This window comes from Sphaerodactylus townsendi, linkage group LG08 (assembly GCF_021028975.2).
Source record: "Sphaerodactylus townsendi isolate TG3544 linkage group LG08, MPM_Stown_v2.3, whole genome shotgun sequence".
Lineage (NCBI taxonomy): Eukaryota > Metazoa > Chordata > Lepidosauria > Squamata > Sphaerodactylidae > Sphaerodactylus > Sphaerodactylus townsendi.
This window is the reverse complement of record NC_059432.1, coordinates 35,285,168-35,304,523: the sequence shown is the minus strand read 5'-3', so window position 1 is coordinate 35,304,523 and position 19,356 is coordinate 35,285,168. Positions and strand designations below refer to the sequence as shown.

Genomic DNA, 19,356 nt, shown 5'->3' with positions numbered 1-19,356 from the left:
ACCCCCAAATGTAGCCATTAGCTGTCCAGTTAGGGTATTAAAAAAGGGCTACTATCTAGATTATTTTTAAAAAGGATTCAAAACTTTCTCTGCACAGTCCATCGTATCACATACTACTCATAGCCAAGCAGTGACACAACCTAAGATATAGTATCAAATTATTAATTTTCATATAACACTTGTGGAAAATAAAGTCCATTCAGAAAGTCACAAAAACCTATCAGCAATTCTGCCTTCACAAATAAGAAGGGAGGGTTGTGATAAGAGGTGATTGAATTTCCAGTAAGAAAGAGCAGACTGTTCTGGGAATTCATAGTTTTTAACTGTCCAGGATCATTACTTGGATTTCAATGCCAAGGCTTACGCCAAAAAGGATAGAAGATCAGGGTAGAACGTCAGGAAGTAGAAGTACAGAAATGTACAGCTGGATTCCAAGTCCAGCACATGAACAGCTTGACATAATCTGTGCATAAAAATACAGAGCGTATAAAGAAAAAAGTCCCTAGTAGCATGTGGGGTGGATTCTTGCTGCCAGGGGAACACAGCAGGGAAAATGTGGGGAAACTTGGGTGTCCCGAGCCAGTCTCTTTCAGGTGGCATAAGTCTATTGAGCCCAGTGGGGGCTTCCAGGGACGTAAGTATAGAATTTTTATGTGGTGGGTTTGGGGGTGTGTGGCCCCACCCCCACCCACCCCTGGGGGAATGCCCTCATCTCCCCAAGCCCCACCTCCAGCCTGCAAGCCAGCCGGAGACCGGGAAAGAAAGTCTCACCTCTAGCACAGCAGGTCTTTCAAGAGGCAAGATGCAGGCTGGGCCTGTGTGGGTGCACAAGAGCACCTGCCCCCACCGGACATGCAATGGGGGGTTTAAACCTGAGGAAACCCCCCCTTACCTATGTCCCTGGGGGGCTTCTCAGCAACTTGGAGGTATTTACGCTTTTGAAGCCTCCCCACGCCACCTGGAAGCCTCTTTGGGAGTGGCGAGGTGGCACAGCTGCAGTGTTGTGACTGACCACTTGGCCTCTTGGATGGGGCTAGCCAACTGTTTAATATTCTGGTACACAATGGAAATTGGCTGTATTAGCAAGATTTCTTGGAATCTACACAAATTTCATAGCATACACTAGAGTGGCTTCATTATTCTCTGAATGCTCACAGGGATGACGAATCGAGAAAATAGGCTAGTAATTGTTACACTGAGAGGGTTCTGCGACCTCAAGGCCTGCAGGGATGATCAGAGATGCTTGGGATATGGAGTGGGAGGCATGTAAGGTGGTTCTGAGAAGGCAAGAGGAAGGGGGAACATGGATCCTACAGAGGTGAAAGAAACAAATGTTGGAAATGACAAGCACAAACCAGGTCTACTTAGCGTCTGAACATTCTCTTTTCATAAATGAAAATTTATAAAGGGAGGGTCTGTGGCTCAGTGACAGAACTTGTTTTGCATAAAGGAAGTCCTGGTTTCTGTGGCATATCCAGTTTTAAAGGATCAGGATGTAGAGGATGTCGAAGACCTCTGCTGAGACCTTGGAGTGGGGTGGGGGTGGTTTCTTGCACCAAAACATCACTCAAATGGCATAACCAGAACTAACATCACCTCCCCCCTTTCCCACTATCATCCTATTGAGTGGCAGAAATCTATCTATCTATCTATCTATCTATCTATCTATCTATCGATCTATCTATCTATCGATCGATCGATCGATCGATCGATCGATCGATCGATCCCTACCTACCTACCTACCTACCTACCTACCTACCTACCTACCTACCTACCTACCTACCTACCTACCTACCTACCTACCTACCTACCTACCTACCATCAGCAGAGTAGAACAAAAGAGATAGATTCTCAGTTGCTTTTTATATAGGAGTTTACTAACTATAAAGGGAGAGTTACTTGGAGACAAAATAAGAAATCTTTTCTTTCCTGTTACACATCTACATTATTGTATGTTTGGTTACAACTTGGTAACTATTGGCTGTCTCGGTGAGGTACATTGGGTCAAATTGAGGTGCGTTGAGGTGCGTTGAAGGTCGTGGTCGTATACATCCATACCACAAAGAAAAAAAAGAGAAACTTTATAACTTCAGATGTACTAACATGTGAGCAATGGCTATCTCACTGACCAATAACTAATCAATAGATCATGTCATAAACAGTGACTTCAGCAGCTTGTTTACATACAGTTAACCCTTTTATAACTGAGTTGTGACAGGCACTTGCAAAATCCCAACCCCAAGGCAGAGGTTGTGGGCAAACTCTCCACTCTATCTTGGAAAATTCCTGTCAGTCAGAGTTGGAAATATTGGCCTTCTCTCCCCTCAATAGGTGCCTTTTGAGGTAGGTGGAGCTAAGAATGTTCTGAGAGACCTGTGACTGGTCCAAGGTCACCCAGCAGACTTCATAGGGAGAAGTGAGGAATCAAACCTGGTTCTCCAGATTAAAGTCCACCCCTCCTCACCATGCAGCTTCACATGTTCATTTCCAGTGGTTAGAAAGCAAATTTAAAAAGGACCTGGCTGGCAAAACAAGTAAGAAGCCATTTTTCTTCTTTCTGGATAAAAATTCTGCTATTTCTCTGCTCTGTTTACTGTATCATTTTGTGGGTGTCTCCCCTCCCTGACATCCTTGCAAGGTAGGCCAGCACCCTGGTGAACTACTCACAGAGCAAAGAAGCACACTGAGGTTAGCAGTTTCCAGCAGGCAAACTTTAATGGCAAGCAATTTACAGCACTATTGTACACACCTCAATTCTCTCTTTCCTCCCCTGTGTCCCTTTTATCCCTTCCAAAAGGGTTCTCCCCCACTCCATGAGGGCTCCCTATTTCATACTACTACTGGTTAGCAGGTCGTCTGTCAAGTGCTGCCAGCTCGGGATTGGTCCATCAGGGTTCTGGGCACTCCTCCCTGATTGCAGACTGGTTTGGGCTGGGCTGGCCCCACCCTTCTCAGTGGAACAGCTGATGCCTGCTCCTGCTGCCCTGGTTATTCAGCTAGTTTCCTGCAGCTTCTCCTGGCTTCTGGCTTCCATGACATTCCAGTGTTTGCTGGTAAGTCTGGGGGCGAGGTTGTCAGTTGTGGGGTGTCCTGTGATTCCTGGGCAATTGTCTGGGCAAAGGAGGGGGAGTGGAGTGCTGGGAGGCAGCCCTGTCCCTGGACATCTTTGTTCAATGGATTCTGAATAAGTGCCAATAATCTTTCACTCCCTTTAGGCTTCCTCACTCCTCTTCCAAGATCAGTTGAGAAGCTGGCAAGAAAATATGTTCTTCAGCAGCCTAAAAGTAATTAAGCCAAATAAAGAACCATGAAAGCCTGTTTCACATCCAAACCTGCAATACAGATTATAAACTGAAGCTCTTTTATTTTACCTGTTCAGCAAACTCCTCCTGCAGGAAATGAATAAACAAACTATCTTGAGGCATCTGTTGACATGAACGTACAAACATTTTAATCCTTTTTTTAAAAAAAAACTTGGAATCTGTAAAGTTACATGGGTTGATGACAGAAAGAGGCTGGGATTATGAGCCTATAAAATGATTCTTTGTGAAGTCTGAACAACAGCGTTTTGTCTTTACCCAGAAACACTCAAAACTGATGTGGCTGCATGCCATGGAGTAAATTTGCAAACTCACTGAATATTCAGATCATGCTGAGAATGAGCTAGACTGGAAAGCACAATGCGGTCTTCCAAAAAGCAGTCTCTCTCTCTCTCTCTCTCTGGCATAGTAGTTAGTATTTTTTAACATATTTTAAGAAAAGAATTGAAAGCGTACAGCCCACTCACACCAGAGGCACAGATGATTTTAATAAGACTCGAATCCAGTTATCCCTTCCACATCACTGGGGTTAGGGGCACTGTGCCCCCATGATCTGAAAATCTGCGTAAAATTTATTTATGGTATTAAAAGATAAAATATGTTGCTATTATACAATTTTATACATATATTTTTGCATTTCTGAGTTTTAAAACTTTTTCTGTGTCATCTGCTGGCCTTTGCATGTCATCTGCTACTTCCACAAAACTCCTTCAAAATTCCCATTTAATTTCTGACCTGTGATAGATCAAAACAGTGATGGGGAAAGTCACAATGTGGAAGAGATAACTTTAGAACCTTACTGCCTATTCCCCCAGCCTATTTCCAAAGGCTTGGAGAGAAGGAGATAGACGGAATACTGGTGGTGTGCTGAAGCGATTTGCCCTAATATCACATTGCACTTGTGTGCCTGTCTGTGTGGATATATATAAGTTGGAGGTACAGGAACCGGGCAGAAAATGGCGGACGTAATTATAGAAAAAGGCAAGTCTTGCTGATAGTCGTCTGATGAACTATAAATGCTACTTTATCAAATTACCATGTTTAATAGTGCACAGAATTATGGTTTGATGAAGGCTGTGCTTAAAAATATTATTTAATGCTCATAAACATTAGGGACTATTTTCAATAGCGGAAACACACTTTTTCCACTTCCGCCAAACTATGAATGGCTGCACTTAGATCTTTCAATGGAAAAGGATATAGAGAGGCTTCAGAACACCCTCCCTGTCCCCCCCCCCCCCGCACAGTCCCCACTTTTGTCAGGCCATGCTCTGATGTATGACTGAATTAGAGATGTGTAGAACGTAGGCAGAATGAACAATGTATATTATAGCAAGTAAGTGAACAGAAACTGATGCAGGGCAAAACTCACGAAGAAAGTTGGCAGTCAGAAATCAACAGAGTCTGACATGGCTACTAGGGGAATGCCCCAATTTTTCTAGTAATTTTTGGGTTTGAGTTTAAAAGACTGGAAAATGTTTAAAAATCTGAAAAATGCAGAACTCCTAAACTGGTATGGAGGTTTCTCCGGCTTTTAAAGGATTTTATGGAAATGTTCAGGTTTGTTAAACCTGATCTCAAAAAAATTCCAAGCTGCCTCTGAAGTCCATGTGGGTATTTGCAGGTGACAGGAAGTGCAGAGCTGAATGCCACGCTCACGTTAATCTCTGTACCATCTGCTGCCTCTGAGGCCCACACGGACTTCGGAAATGTCAGCAGTGCAGGACTAAATGCTGGACTTGACTGGGCTGAGCCCAGCATTCATCTATGTGCCCCCTGCTGCCTCTGAGACTCACGTGGCCTTCAGAGGCAGCTTGGAATTTTTCAGGACCAGATTTAATAGACCTGAAAAAGTTTGGAAAAGAAAAGCTGGGGAAGAAAATCCGTACTGATATGAGGATTTCAGGGTTTTTTTGAAAATTTCTTGGTTTTAAACCACTGCCTCGCAGCTTCAGGGAGTGTTCTATGCTCTGTTAGAGCTCTGCTTCCTTGATAGCAATTGCTGTCTGTTTTCCTTTCATTTCCCTTCAGTCCAAACCTGCTGCTTTGACGGTGCCTGGGAAATGCAGGCCTATTTCAACATTTACACAAAGCTTCAGGCCTCTGTGGAAGAGAGGCTTCCTTGAGGCTGGCAGGCTGCTGGTCTCCTCACCCTTAAGGCCATGGGAATCATTCAAAAAGCAATTCCATGTGAGAAAAGGTTCTGTATGTCTAGTACTATAGCAGTGATGGCAAACCTTTTCGAGACCGAGTGCCCAAATTGCAACCCAAAACGTGCTTATTTATCGCAAAGTGCCAACACGGCAATTTAACCTGAATACTGAGGTTTTAGTTTAGAAAAAACGGTTGGCTCCGAGGCTGCGTTACTCAGGAGTAAGCTTAGTGAAGCAACCGTGCAACACTTCAAATGGGTGAATCACAATCCTAGGAGGGTTTACTCAGAAGCAAGCCCCATTGCCAGCAACCAAGCTTACTCCCAGGTAAAGGATCATGCCCAGGCCAGCCTAAATATGTGTGTGGAGGGTGATTTTCCACCCCCTCCCACATGATGAACTCTGTGCGCGAGTGCCCACCGAGAGGGCTCTGAGTGCCACCTCTGGCACATGTGCCATAGGTTCACCACCACTGTACTATAGGCTACAGTAGTGTTACAGGCTACAAAAGGAGGGAGCTGTTAAATTCAGATTATGAAATTTAATTTGTCCTTGACTCAAGGGATGTTTCCTAATTGGTTAAAATCAATAAGCAAACCTGGACAAGGATATAGTTTAGATTCTAGATGTTTTCGTTTTTCAGTTCATTCAAGCAAGTTAAAAGGAGACAAAACAGCAGTGCTCTTTTTTCTCCTTTTTACAGCTGGCAGTGCCCCTTTAATATACGAGGTGCCAGCATGAAAGCAAAGAAACAGAGCCCTCTATTTAAAAATAGAACAAGTACATCACTGGCACCAATAACCTGAACTAGCTTATGACCTTGTATCACCCTGTTATTTTGCCTTAGTACAACCCTGGGAAACCTCAAGGGTGAGTAATTTTTTCCAGTACCAGGATACTTACCATCAAGGACACGATAGACACCTGTCAACATAGGTCATGTGCTTTTCCATGTTTCCAAACAGATTCCAAGTCATAAAGGTCCTCATCATGGGCTGGATTCTGATAGGTGAACCAGGATATTTCCATATCTCAACTGGTATCTCAGTTTCTCTAATCCAGAGGCGTACCTAGGCAAACTGGAGCCCTGGGCAAAACCTGAGTTTGATGCCCCCCCCCCCCATGGGCGGCCACCCTCCCTCACCATGACCAAACAATGATTTTTTCCACCAGGTCACTTCAAAGTCACCATCACGTTATAGAACATGCCCCAACTCACAAATCTGAACACAGCAATGGGCCATGACACACAGCAGAAATAATTTTTGGAAAACATTTCCAAAATGCTTTCAAAATGTTTTATTACTGCTATGAAAACATTTTATGGTGTTGTATCCAGTCCCCCCAATTGGGGGAAACAGCATCACTTTCAATGTTATTCAAACTGGGGACCCCAGATTCTCCTTTTAAATCCACCTTAAAGGGAGAATCTGGGGTCCCCAGTTTAAACAACAATGGAAAGTGATGCTATTTTGGGGTGGATTCTCCCCCACCCTGAAACAGCATCCCTTTCAATGTTAAAACTGGGGACCTCAGATTCTCCCTTTAAATCCATGCCTAAGGGGGTGGATTTAATAATAATAATAATAATAATAATAATAATAATAATAATAATAATAATAATAATAATAATAATAATAATTATAATTATAATTATAATTATAATTATAATTATAATTATAATTATAATTATAATTATAATTATAATTATAATTATAATTATAATTATAATAATATCCTTTATTAGGCATTAAGAGAATAAAAGAAATAAATAAAATAAGCATTGGCAGGAAGGGAGTGGATTTAAAAAGAGAATCTGGGGAAATTTAGGGGGTGCCTGTTGTCAGGGGTGCAATTATTAAGATAGCAGCATCAAAATTTCAGAGTATCTTCGTGAGACCCTCCTGATGATACCACCCAGGTTTGGTGAAGTTTGGTTCAGGGGGTCCAAAGTTATGGACCCCCAAAGGTGTAGCCCCCATCTCCTATTAACTCCCATTGGAAACAATGGGGGATGGGGGCACTCCTTTTGGGAGTCCATAACTTTGGACTCCCTGAACCAAACCTCACCAAACTTGGGGGGTATCATAAGGACAGTCTCCTAATGATACGCTGAAATTTTGGTGTCGCTAGCCTAAAAACTGCGGTGATGCCCTGGGAAGCTGCCCACCTTGCCCAATGGGCATTATGCCAGTGTCTGTATGTCTAGTACTATAGCAGTGATGGCGAACCTTTTCGAGACCGAGTGCCCAAATTGCAACCCAAAACGTGCTTATTTATCGCAAAGTGCCAACACGGCAATTTAACCTGAATACTGAGGTTTTAGTTTAGAAAAAACTGTTGACTCCGAGGCACGCGTTACTCAAAAGTCTCCCAAAAATCCCTGAAATTTTGGTGCTGCTAGCCTAAAATCTGTGCCCCTGCAGGTCAAAAACAGAAAAAACACTGAAAATACAAAATCCCCCACAAACGAACCTGCAATTTTGTCGCCCACCACAAGGTGATGCCCTGGGTAGCTGCCCACTTTGCCCAATGGGAGGAACGCCTCTGCTCTAATCCCTCTGTAGATTATTTTAAAAGGCTCTGAATGTGTCCTGTTAATGTATCTCAGGTACTGTATTGTGGCAAACAGCATGATTCTTTCTTTTTTAAAAAAAATAAGGAGATAATTTCAAGGTTACCAGTCAGATACCTTTGGGAGTACAAAATGTCCACAGGACAGACTATATTGAGTGCATTCATGCTAGATAACAGGGAATATTTAACTAAGCATGACTGACATGAGATTTTACTTAGTGGATGAAATGATGGAATTTCTTAAGTTTTTGTAGCTGCTGTTCTCTGACCACATAAAACTCTAGATCGGTCCATCTGAAGTCCTGACTAGTTCAAAATACAAAAGGAAAAAAGATCATTTAACAAACTAAGAGCAATATATTAGAATAATTCTACAAAGCCAATCATATTTTGCACCCTTGGCATGGTTCTCCTGCCGATTCTACAATCCACTAATCTCCATGGGAAAGAATATAGAATGTTGAAGGAAATTCTTGCTGAGGAGAGATCCAGACGTCTGAAAATCCATTTTTCCTCTGTCTCAGGGGCACATTTGTGTGATGAAAAGCAGAGTTGTGAACTGAAAAAATTCTCTCTTGTTCCAGTCAAGGAAGACTGGCACTCTAGTATAAATAGATTTTTTTTTTTTACAAAAATTGAAGGGGAAAGGGAGCAGGTTTATTTTCATGCTGCATTTCCTAGACCATTGTAAGCCACATTGGGTTGTCCTGGGAGGGGAAAGTGGGATATAAATATTTAAACAAATAATAAACATAAATAAATAAAATCCTGTTTTGGTTGGCAGCAACATATTGCATTGTGAATGTCTGGAAAGCTGCCTTGAGCAAACACCTCTGGATAGTGGGCAACGACTGACCAATAGCTGTGTAACCATGGCATGAAAAACACAGCATCTGGAAAGGCATCATAAAATAATCTCATCTCAATCCCTAGGAATCAAAAGGAAATTTTCAAGGTTGAACATAAACAGCAGCTATGTTTCAGCCGCTAAGATTGTTGCACCAAGGAAGCAAAAACCCAAAGAAGGCATGTTTATAAAACAGGGGAAAGGAACAGGTAAGTAACACAGCAGGCAAAGTTGTCTTTGGTTGAATGGCTTTGGGAAAATGCATTGTTACCATTCAGAGGAGCCTTGTTTCTCTAACAGGATGGAAGTTTACAGAAGACTAGCCTTCAGGGGGCAGCTACAGCAGTGGCCAAAGTTCAAAAACCAAATACTGCCTCTACATGAATAGATTCATTATTTGTTGAAGAACACCCTGCTGAGGATTGCTTGTATATTACACAAAGGAGCAGATGGTCCAACTGAGATATGTTTTTCTAAAGTTGCCTTTTTCCTACCTTCAATGGACTTGAAGACAAAAATTTTTGCATCTATTTCACTCTGCAGGTTTCGACATGTCCATGTTCCACCTGCTACCAGCATAGGTAAATAAACTTAAGCTTTTCTAGATGTCACTCTCTCATTCATTCATTTCACTCATTACAATCCAAGATCAGCCAATACGAACATAAGAGCAGAAGCAAAACATAATAAGACATATAAGACAAATATAATTTTGTAACTTTGGCTGTTTCTGCACAGCCAAAAAACAGCACCCCAGGGACAGGGAAAAAACGGTCCCTTGAGTGCTGTTCGCACAGGAGGCGCTGCTGCATTGCAGCAGCGCCATACTAGCTCCCCCCCAAGTGATGGGGACTTTTAAAAAAGTGGTGTCTTCAAGTCAGCGCGGTGCGAACTGCACCGGCAGAAAGACACCGCTTTTCCCCTCCCCTCCACTTGACGCTGGAAGGAGAGGTGAGTGGAGGGGACCAAAGGAGAGGCGGCTCCATGCAGAGCTGCCTCTCTGGCTGGGGAGAAAGTTGGGGCTGCTCGCATTCTACTGTGCGAGCAGTCCCCGAGCCTCCATCGACATAATTTATGCCAGTGGAGGTTCGTTTCCGCTGCTGTGCGGAAAAGACCATTGTTAGGTGTTGATTTTAGTAATACAATGCAGTTAGTTAAAGGATTGAAGCATCTGTTTCCTTATCAGCTGAACCAAGGCACACAATTTGGCAACCTTTAAGGTGATCTGCAAGGAGAATGGATTTATTAAATTTATCTGATTCTCATAGAAACTTTGATAAAATAGGAGTAATATACAAGGAAAGAATATCCTTATCAAATCACCAGTGAAGTATAACATGTTTCACTGTTTCCATGGTGTTCAGTTGGTAAAAACAGAAACGTTAGGAAATGTCACTCTCAAACATTTGGGGCATTTCTGTTTTCTCCTGAGCAGTTTTGACATATGGTTAGTCCTGATTTCAGGATCTAGTTATGTTTTCTTATTTATTTCATACTGAAGTTGAGCCATAGTCATGGGAACGTTCACCCTTAGATTAAAAAAAATCATATTCCAATTAAAGTAAAACCATGAAATCTGGCATTTTTTCTCATCTGAGGCAAAAAGTCCAAATCACAGCTTTCTGTGTTGGACTATTATTATTTTGTTTAAAAAAGGTATTTATAAAAATAGAGATATGAATTAGCAATCTGCTACCTGAAACCACCCTTTGGTTTGCTTCACAGTAAGGCTAGCCTCATATACCAAGAAAAAGCCATGAGGGATCACAGCTCATAATGCAATACTTGTCTGCAGAATTTTTTTTTTGTTCTGCTAACCAGAAGTTATGTGCGGAGCACAGAAGCTCTACACACATATGGCTCACTCCCTGCTCCAACTTTTAATACAGCTGAGATTCTCAAATCAACGTACAGTATTTTATTTCCATTCCGCTTTCAGTCAGTGGGTCCCCAAATTGACAGAAAATTATTATACATTGTGTGTGTACATAAAATAGTTATTCAAGAAAAATGAAGATTCAAATTCATAAGGAAAGATGGAAACAAAAAGAAATACTGGATTTTAAAAAAATCCTTTAACTTTCCCATAATTTCAAACTTTTGCTCATTCCCTGTAGCAGCTAACTTTTATTTCCATGTGTGTTCATTGATAGAACTTGCCCGGTGAACGATCTTTGCAGAAACTCACTGAGACTTCAATGCAACCACAGATTCTGCAAGTGAAATCCAGTTCTCTGAATGAAGTAATTTCTAATGGTTTGTTTTTGGCAGAGAGTTTTTTTTACAATGGGCAAAACCTGGAAACAGGATAATTTTATGTGGAAGTTCAAGGGAAAAAAAATACCCCAACAGCCTTCCAATTTGGAATCTAAGGTGGAGAAAAACTACCAGAGAGAGAAACACATCTTACCATGATATGCCTCTGAAGATGCCAGCCACAGATACAGACAAAACATTAGGAGCTAAAACCACCAGATTATGGATACACAGGCCAAAAAACTCACAACAGGCAGTGGAGAAAGACCTTTTTGTTAAAGCAGCCTCACAGCGTTCCAACTGTAACAAGACACAATGGAAAGTCCTTGATGAAGGGCAACAGGTGTATTTCTATATGATCCTGTAAGCAAGTGAGCAGAATGTAGCTTTGTGAGCCACTTTATGATAAGAACTGTTATCGTGCTAAAAACCAGCCTTTTTACCTCAGAAATCATAAACATAAGAGAGATTTACTTAAACTGAGAGAGAAATAGACTATATACATAAACAAAGTATCACTTATGTACATTGACACATTTACAGTTCATTGTTTGGTTACAATTTGGTTACAATTTCAAGCATAGTCTACAATATTAAACATTTCAGTCAGAGGCTTTTTGGTTTAACAGAACACATAACATCAGCAACAGTCAGGAAGCAACTGTTTCCAACTGTCACCTTTAGAATGTTCGTAGAGATCTCCCAGAATTCCCTGCTGCTGCATGCATGCAAGGCTGTAAAATCCAACACTTGGAACATGGGAAGGCAACACTTTTGGGATTCATGCCAAAACCTGCCACACGTGTCTATTGCGCTGGCAAGCAAAAGGAGAGAGAAGATGAGGCTTTAACTTGGCTAGACGTACTGAAACCAAGTCAAGGCCCAGTAGCTCTGCCAGCACATCAGGAGCTTTGCCTTGACCCCTTGGACAGAGAACCGGCCCTCTGTGCCAAGCAACCTAAACTAGATTAATGGAAACATGCCCAGGGATCTGGGTGGAGTTTATCAAATCAGCAATCAAAGCCTGATATGGATTTCTCTTTTTTCCCCAGTGCCTGTGGGGAAAATGCAGTTTTTCATCAGCAGACAAAAGGGAGTTGCCTGCATGTCAGCCTATGGCTCCATTCTAGTAGGAAGTGGGAGTGTGCAGGAAAAAAAAATCAGTATTTTTCATAGTGGAGCCGAAAAGTATCATTATTCCTGGTTTCCAAATATTGGTATGGTATTTGGATTCAGGGAAGTTTGTTTCGTTTGTGTTGTTTTTCAGCTCCCAGGAGAGGGGGTGTGTGTGTGTGTGTGTGTGTGCGTGCGTGCGTGTGCGTGCGTGTGTGTGTGCGCATGCGCGTGCACGCTTTTAAGGATACTGCTTCCAAAATTGCAGGGAAGCTGCTGGTGCCTATCCTTTAAATAACCACCAAATCTCAAGAGAATTGGATCAAGGGATCCAATTCTATAGGCCCCTAAACAAGGTGTCCCCAGACAAGGTGTTTCCAGGAAAAAACATCAAAAATGCAGAACCAAAGAATCTTATCATGTTGAAACTTTTGCAAAATTCAACAAAGCTAGTACTTGAGAATCTGAATATATGTGCAGTGCACAAATCTGAACATATTTAAAATGTGCAAATTTCACTTTTGAGACCCTTTTTTATTTTGTTGTATCCTGAAAAATCCTGGATATGTTTGGAAGAGCCAAATCTGAAAATACTGATAAGATATTTTTGGATAAAATTTTCAGCTTGGTTATACCTGAACACACATCCGTAATGGTGAGATCAGCTTTGGGCTTCTCATTTTACACCTGCCCAAACACTTCTGAAAGTAAAGAGGACCCACCCTTCTCAGCCCAAACCTTGTGCTGTTTCATGTGGAGAGTTGGTGTCCCAATCCATTCCCCCTTTCTATAGCCTCAGACAAAGAAGCACTGTGGGCCCTGTCTTCTTTCATTCAGCTCCTGTCTTTTGTTGCCTGAACTGAACAACTAGTTGAATCCTCTTAAGCTAGTGTGGAATGCTGCAGGTAGACTGCTAGTAGGAGCCAGCTACTGGGAGCATATGGGAACTCATGCCCAACACAGCAGCTATCATATACCCTTGATCAAAGAGTGGTGTACTCCTTCTGTCTGGAATGGTTGTCCTCTTCCACTGAGTGTGCAGCTTCAGGGGGGACACACGTGAAAAAGGAGGAGAATAAGAGTTGGATTGATTTTCCCCTTTCTCTCCTATAGGAGACCCAAAAGGGCTTACAATCTCCTTGCCCTTCCCCCCTCACAACAAACACTCTGTGAGGCAGGTAGGGCTGAGAGAAGAACTGTGACTAGCCCAAGGTCACCCAGCTGGCGTGTGTGGGAGTGTACAGGCTAATCTGAATTCCTCAGATAAGCCTCCCCAGCTCAGGCGGCAGAGCAGGGAATCAAACCCGGTTCCTCCAGATTAGAGTACACTTGCTCTTAACCACTATGCCACTGCTGCTCCCTGGAATAGCAAAGGAGGTAGGGGACACCTGCCTAGCCAGCCGGATCAGCTGAGTCAACCCTGGCAGTCAATGGGGAGACAGATGTCGCAGCCAGATGGCCCTCATATTCCCAACATTACAGTAATTATATTGGCCACTGATTCACTCTCTAAGCCCAATTCAAAGTGTTGGTTTTGTCCTTTAAAATCCTACATGGCTTGGAACAAGGGTTTCTGAAGAACTGTCTTCTCCCATACATTTCTGTCCAGGAATTAAGATTGCAGGAAGAGAATCTATTCCACCAATCAAAGAAGCTTGTCTGATGGCAACCCCACCATCAGGGAACAGCAACCCCAGGGAGATGTACCTGGCTTCCTCACTTTCAATCTTCAGGAGGCAGTTGAAGATAGCTTTATTTAGAACTGCATTTGACTACATTTAGTTGTTATTTAGGGGCAGCTTTATTTTCATTTTAAATTATGGTCTTGAATGTATTTTTATAATTGTTATTTTATTTACATTATAAGCCACCCACAGTTCTGTAAGGTAGAAGGGCAGCTAATGTTTCAAATAAATAAGCCTTCTCTACAGAACTTTCCAAGTAACCAGGGTTAGCCACACAAGCTGCCCAACCTCTTACAAGAGCACCCTCTCATGGCCACACCATTTGGCTCACACCTAACCCCACTGTCCATAAAAGTTGCCAGCGGTTCCCCTTCTCCTGCTGGGAGCCACTATTGCTGGTTGGAGACAGGGAAACAACTGGCTGGACTTGAAAACACACACACCACAACTCTCTTCCTTTAAGAAGCTAAGGATAGAATTCAAAGGTGTTTTCCAGTTTTACATTCATAACTTTTTATCTCTTTGGGTCAAGCTGAGAGGGTGTGTATAACTTCATGGCTAAGTGAAGTTTTGAATCACGCCTGTCTAGTCTATGTACAACAGCACTCTTTACATACTACGCCAGGTTTGGCCCTAAGCTGATCAAATGTCCCACTGTATAGAATTGGTACTGGCCCTCTGTTTTGGCCTAGATTCCAGTCAGTTAGCACCTTAAGACCAACAAGACTTTCAGGGTACAAGTTTTCAAAAGTCAAAGTTGCCTTTGTCAATCTTATGAAGGAGCTTTGACCCTCGAAAACTTATCCTCTTATTGCTACTTGACTCAAATCTAGCTCTTCTTCTACCAACCAATGTGGCTACCCAGTGGCGTAGCGCCAAGGGGGCGTGTGTGTGTGTGTGTGTGTGTGACGCACTGTGTACGCTCCCCTGCAGGGGTGTGACAAGGGCATTCTGGGGGTGTGGCAGGGCGTTCCAGGGCGTTCCGGGGTGAGGCGGGGCAGTCGGGGTTGTGGCAGGGGTGCAGGATGCACGTGTGCCCTGGGTGCAGTTCCTCCTCGCTTTGTCCCTGTGGCTATCCTCTCAAAGTGTTTTGACCCCATATCATTATTCTTATTTTACACAAAAAACTACCACACTGAGTAAAGGCTAGCTTATCCTTCAAATCAGTTCAGCAAACAAACCAAAATCCACAGAGTTTTCACAATTATTTTCAGGCTAAGCATCAGGAAAAACAAAGGCTGCTCCTTAGGACAGCCCCTTCCCACTGAGTTACATGCAGTCTTTGACTGGAATCGGAAGGTAGTCTTCTGTTTTCCCACTTTTCCAACTCCTACACTTCTATCACATTTAAGGTCCCTGGCACCCACATTTTGAAGTATTCCTTCTCACTCCCACCCAAGCCATTTGCAGTCAAGCTGCCCTGAATCAGAGAGCCTGCGGGTGTTTGCTTGGATTAATGATGTGGGTCAATGCTCTGCTCAAAGACAGCATTGAAGGAGTCAGCAAAAAACGGCTGCAAATGGGTGGGTGACAACCGGCGTTCAGGACTTTTTATACATTATCTGTCTTGGATTGCATATAGAGGCTGAAAGAAGAAAAACAGACAGGACAGTAAGGGCACAGTTTGAAGGTTTATTTACAGTTTGCAGGGGGCTCCATCTAGTCCAGCATCCTGTTTCCCACAGTGGCCAACCAGAGCAAGTGCTATTCAGAGATACACTGTTGGTGATCATGGAGATTTCATTTAGTGATCTTGGCTACTAGTCATGATGAACCTCTCCTATATCAATCACCTTCTAAAAGTCTTCCAGACTAGAGGCCTTTCAGTACATTCTGTAGCTATCAACTCCGTGTCATGTGAAGAAGCACATTTTTCTTGTTGCTTTCCTAAATCTATTGCCTCATTAACTTCTAGTATTATGGGAGTAGAAGACAAAATTCTCATTGTATATGTTTTATAATGTCACACATAATTTTTATAAATCTCTGTCACACCCCCAAAACTAAAACTAAAAAGCTCCCAACTCCGTAGCCTTGATCATTTTAATTGCCTTTTTCTGCATCTTTCCCAATACTACAGTATCCAGTGCATATGTAAATTTAAGGGGAGGGGTTCCCTGACATACATAATTAACATTGAACCTCATTGGCCATGATGTCCACTCACCCATTTGGACAGATCCTTTCAGAACTCTTCACAATCTCAGTTTCTTCATCACGGATAATTTGGTATCATCTGCAATCTCAGCCTCTTCCACAGACTCCAACTCAATTATGAACAAAATTAAATGGCTAAGTTCTAATGCAGATCTGGGGGAGGCTATGTGTGTGATTGCTTATTTTCCTTCCTTGTGGAAATAGTCCATTTACTCCTAACTGCTTTTTGGGTTTAACCAATAATTAATTTGTGTGAACCACAATCCTACTATCCCATGACTGCCAAATTTATGTAGGAGCCTTTGGTAAGTGGGTTAGCTTTTTGAGAATCCAAGGATATAATTTTGACTGGATCACCTTTATCCTCAGGTTTGTAAAGACTTTCAAAACTCTGAGAAATTGGTGAGGCAGGACTTGTCAATATTGAAGCCAGAACTCATTTTTCCCTGTCTGCTTTAATAATGCTCTCCTTGAATAATTGTTAGGCTAACTGGTCAGTAATTTTCAGTTTCTCCCCGATCGCTTTTCTGAACCCCACCCACAATAGCATTGCCTATTCACTTCAGTCCTCTAACAAGGCAGACCAAGGCAGTTGACTTTACTGTCACATTCTAATTTTTTGCTAAAGACAGCTGTGAATCACCCACCGGCTGCGGTTGCCTCTGGGGGTGGGATGGGTGGAGCCAAGGTGACCGCTTCCGCTTAACTGAGGGCAGAAGTGAAGCCCGGGCCATGTTGGGCAAGGGCTGACGTCACCAGGAGGGGAGGGCGGATTGACTCTTTAAAGGGGAAAGCCCTCCTTTGTTCTGGCCATGTGCTTCGGCCAGCTGGCGATTTGCCCACCCACCTCTCCCTGGGTTTATTCAGTTGTCGCATGTTTCTGTCATAGCCATTCAGCAGTGGCGCATGGGTAATGATCTGGAAGTGGAGATGGCGGCAAGAGGCAACTGCCCTGCCGAACTGGCAAATGGGGATCACCTCTTGCCAGAAGCGTCCACCCGGCAGAGCCCTTTAGCGGAGCGAATTCCAGTAGAGGGCATCCACCCACTGGAGCTTCGCTATGAAGCAGACAGGCCAGATCAAGACCCATGCTATGCCTCACACTTCTGTTTTGATTGTCTAATAAAATGGCTATGGCCAAAATGTTTATCCCAGCAAAAAGTCCAGTGTGGTTATTGGATTCACCCAGGTGGTTCCCACCCTCAGAAGGCAAAAGAACCATAATTTTGTACCTTCTGCCCAAATTCAGTGAGTTTAATTTCTCAGTTTAATTTAATGAAGTTGTGTTGCAACCATACAACAAATGAGCAAGAACTTTTCAGACGAAACTTGAAAAACAAGGTTGAAAGACATTTGTCACTTTTGACTAAACACTAGCATGAGCAGATGCAAAGAAGAACACAACTGCTGCACCCTTAGATAACTGTGTAGAAGCTCTTCCATCACAGTTTTTTAGCCTGCACAACAAGCTGTATTTGCTGATGTTCCCATTTCCTTTATTAAAGGTACAGAAACCCTGTCCCCTGTTACATTTGTTCCCAGTATCAGAAGTCCTACTCAAGAGGGGCACCTAATATTTATCCCACACACAGCAACCAGTGTGTTATCATTTGGAAACAAACACATTTTCCCAAGGCTAGCATGGTTTTATGGCCGCTGTCTGGGCCACTCCTTTGCCCCTTAGCAGTGCAGAGTCATCAAATGACTCTCCTGTTAACTGAAGTTACATAGGAATGTCTCTTCACCTTAACTCACACAGTGTACACATCTGAAAATAAAAACACAGGCTCCAGAGGTCAGTTACTGAACAGGAGACAAAATGTGGTGCAGCTGTCTCTGGAACACCTTAATACTCAAAGAAGTAAGAAATACACCACAATATTTCCAGAGAGGTATTTTGCTGATGCAGCAACATTTGTGCACCAGCATGCAGTTGATGAAGTGAGCTCTGACCCACAAAAGCTCGGGCTGGAGTATATCTTGTTAGTGTTTAAGGTGCCACTTACTTATTTGTTTCACTTGTATCTCATTTTTCTCCCCAGCAGGGACCCCAAACCGCTTACATTCTTCTTATCTCATCTATATTATCCCCACAAAATCCTGTGAGGTAGGACAGGCTGAGAATCTGTGACTGTCCCAAAGTCACCCAGCAAAACTCCATGACAGAGAGGGGTTCAAACTCCTAGATCCTAACCCAGTACTCTAATCACTACACCACACAGGTTCTCACTACTGAGTGTGTGAGAAATACAAGCCCCCTGTCAGAGAATTTTGAGAGCAGGCATGCATACAAATAAGAAACAGAGGTATTGTCGAAGGCTTTCACAGCTGGATTCAACTGGTTGTTGTGGGTTTTCTGGGCTGTGTGGCCGTAGTCTGGTAGATCTTGTTCCTAACGTTTTGCCTGCATCTGTGGCTGGCATCTTCAGAGGTGTATCACAGAGAGAAGTCTGGACACAGAGTATAACAGACTTCTCTCTGTGATACACCTCTGAAAATGCCACAGATGCAGGTGAAACGTTAGGAACAAGATCTACCATACCACGGCCACACAGCCTGGAAAACCCACAACAATCAAGAAACAGAGGGTTTATTCCAACATCACACATACCTCATTTATTCTTGGTTTTGTGGACTCCCCCCTGCTCCTTCCACCCATGCTCAGAACTGAGACTGAAAGCATCCTCAATTTATATGTGAATTCAAAGTCTTCAACAAACGGGAGTTTGTTTTTTATCCACAAATTAGGATTCCAAAGGATCCAGACATGGGCAAGAAACAAACTCCAACCATCACAACAAACTGAGCTTAAACAATGCAGAACATATTTAGTTTTAGATCCATGTACAAGGAGAACCAGGAGACACTTAACAATACTGAGAATGTTGTCATAATCTCCAGTTTGTTTATAATGCCTGAGTGCAGAGGAACATTTATTTATTGTATGATAAACCCAGAATTCTGACTGGCCCTTAAAAATAATTCTAAGTTTCTTCAGACAGCTCAGAATGAGGGTATCCAAAAGGGAATCTCTAATAACCAATGCAAACAAAAAGCAAGACAGACCCTAAAATAAAGAAAGGCACATTTTTAAATTCCATTTCATGCTGGATGACAGATGAAATCTGATAACACTGAACAGTATTTACAGACTCATAGTTTAAATATAAAGCACTGCAAACATTAACCGTTGCCTCCGAGCATACATTTTCAATTTGTGTGAAATGAATGAATGGACTTGACATCTG

General features: G+C 42.6%; 1 long non-coding RNA gene across 1 annotated transcript; it reads left to right on the top strand.

Annotated features, from left to right (window-relative positions):
* The first annotated feature begins 2,950 nt into the window (after positions 1–2,950).
* LOC125437489 lies at positions 2,951–3,422 on the top strand. Its single transcript, XR_007245224.1, has 2 exons — positions 2,951–3,053; positions 3,216–3,422. It is a non-coding gene; the product is annotated as an uncharacterized LOC125437489 (long non-coding RNA).
* Positions 3,423–19,356: the final 15,934 nt, after the last annotated feature.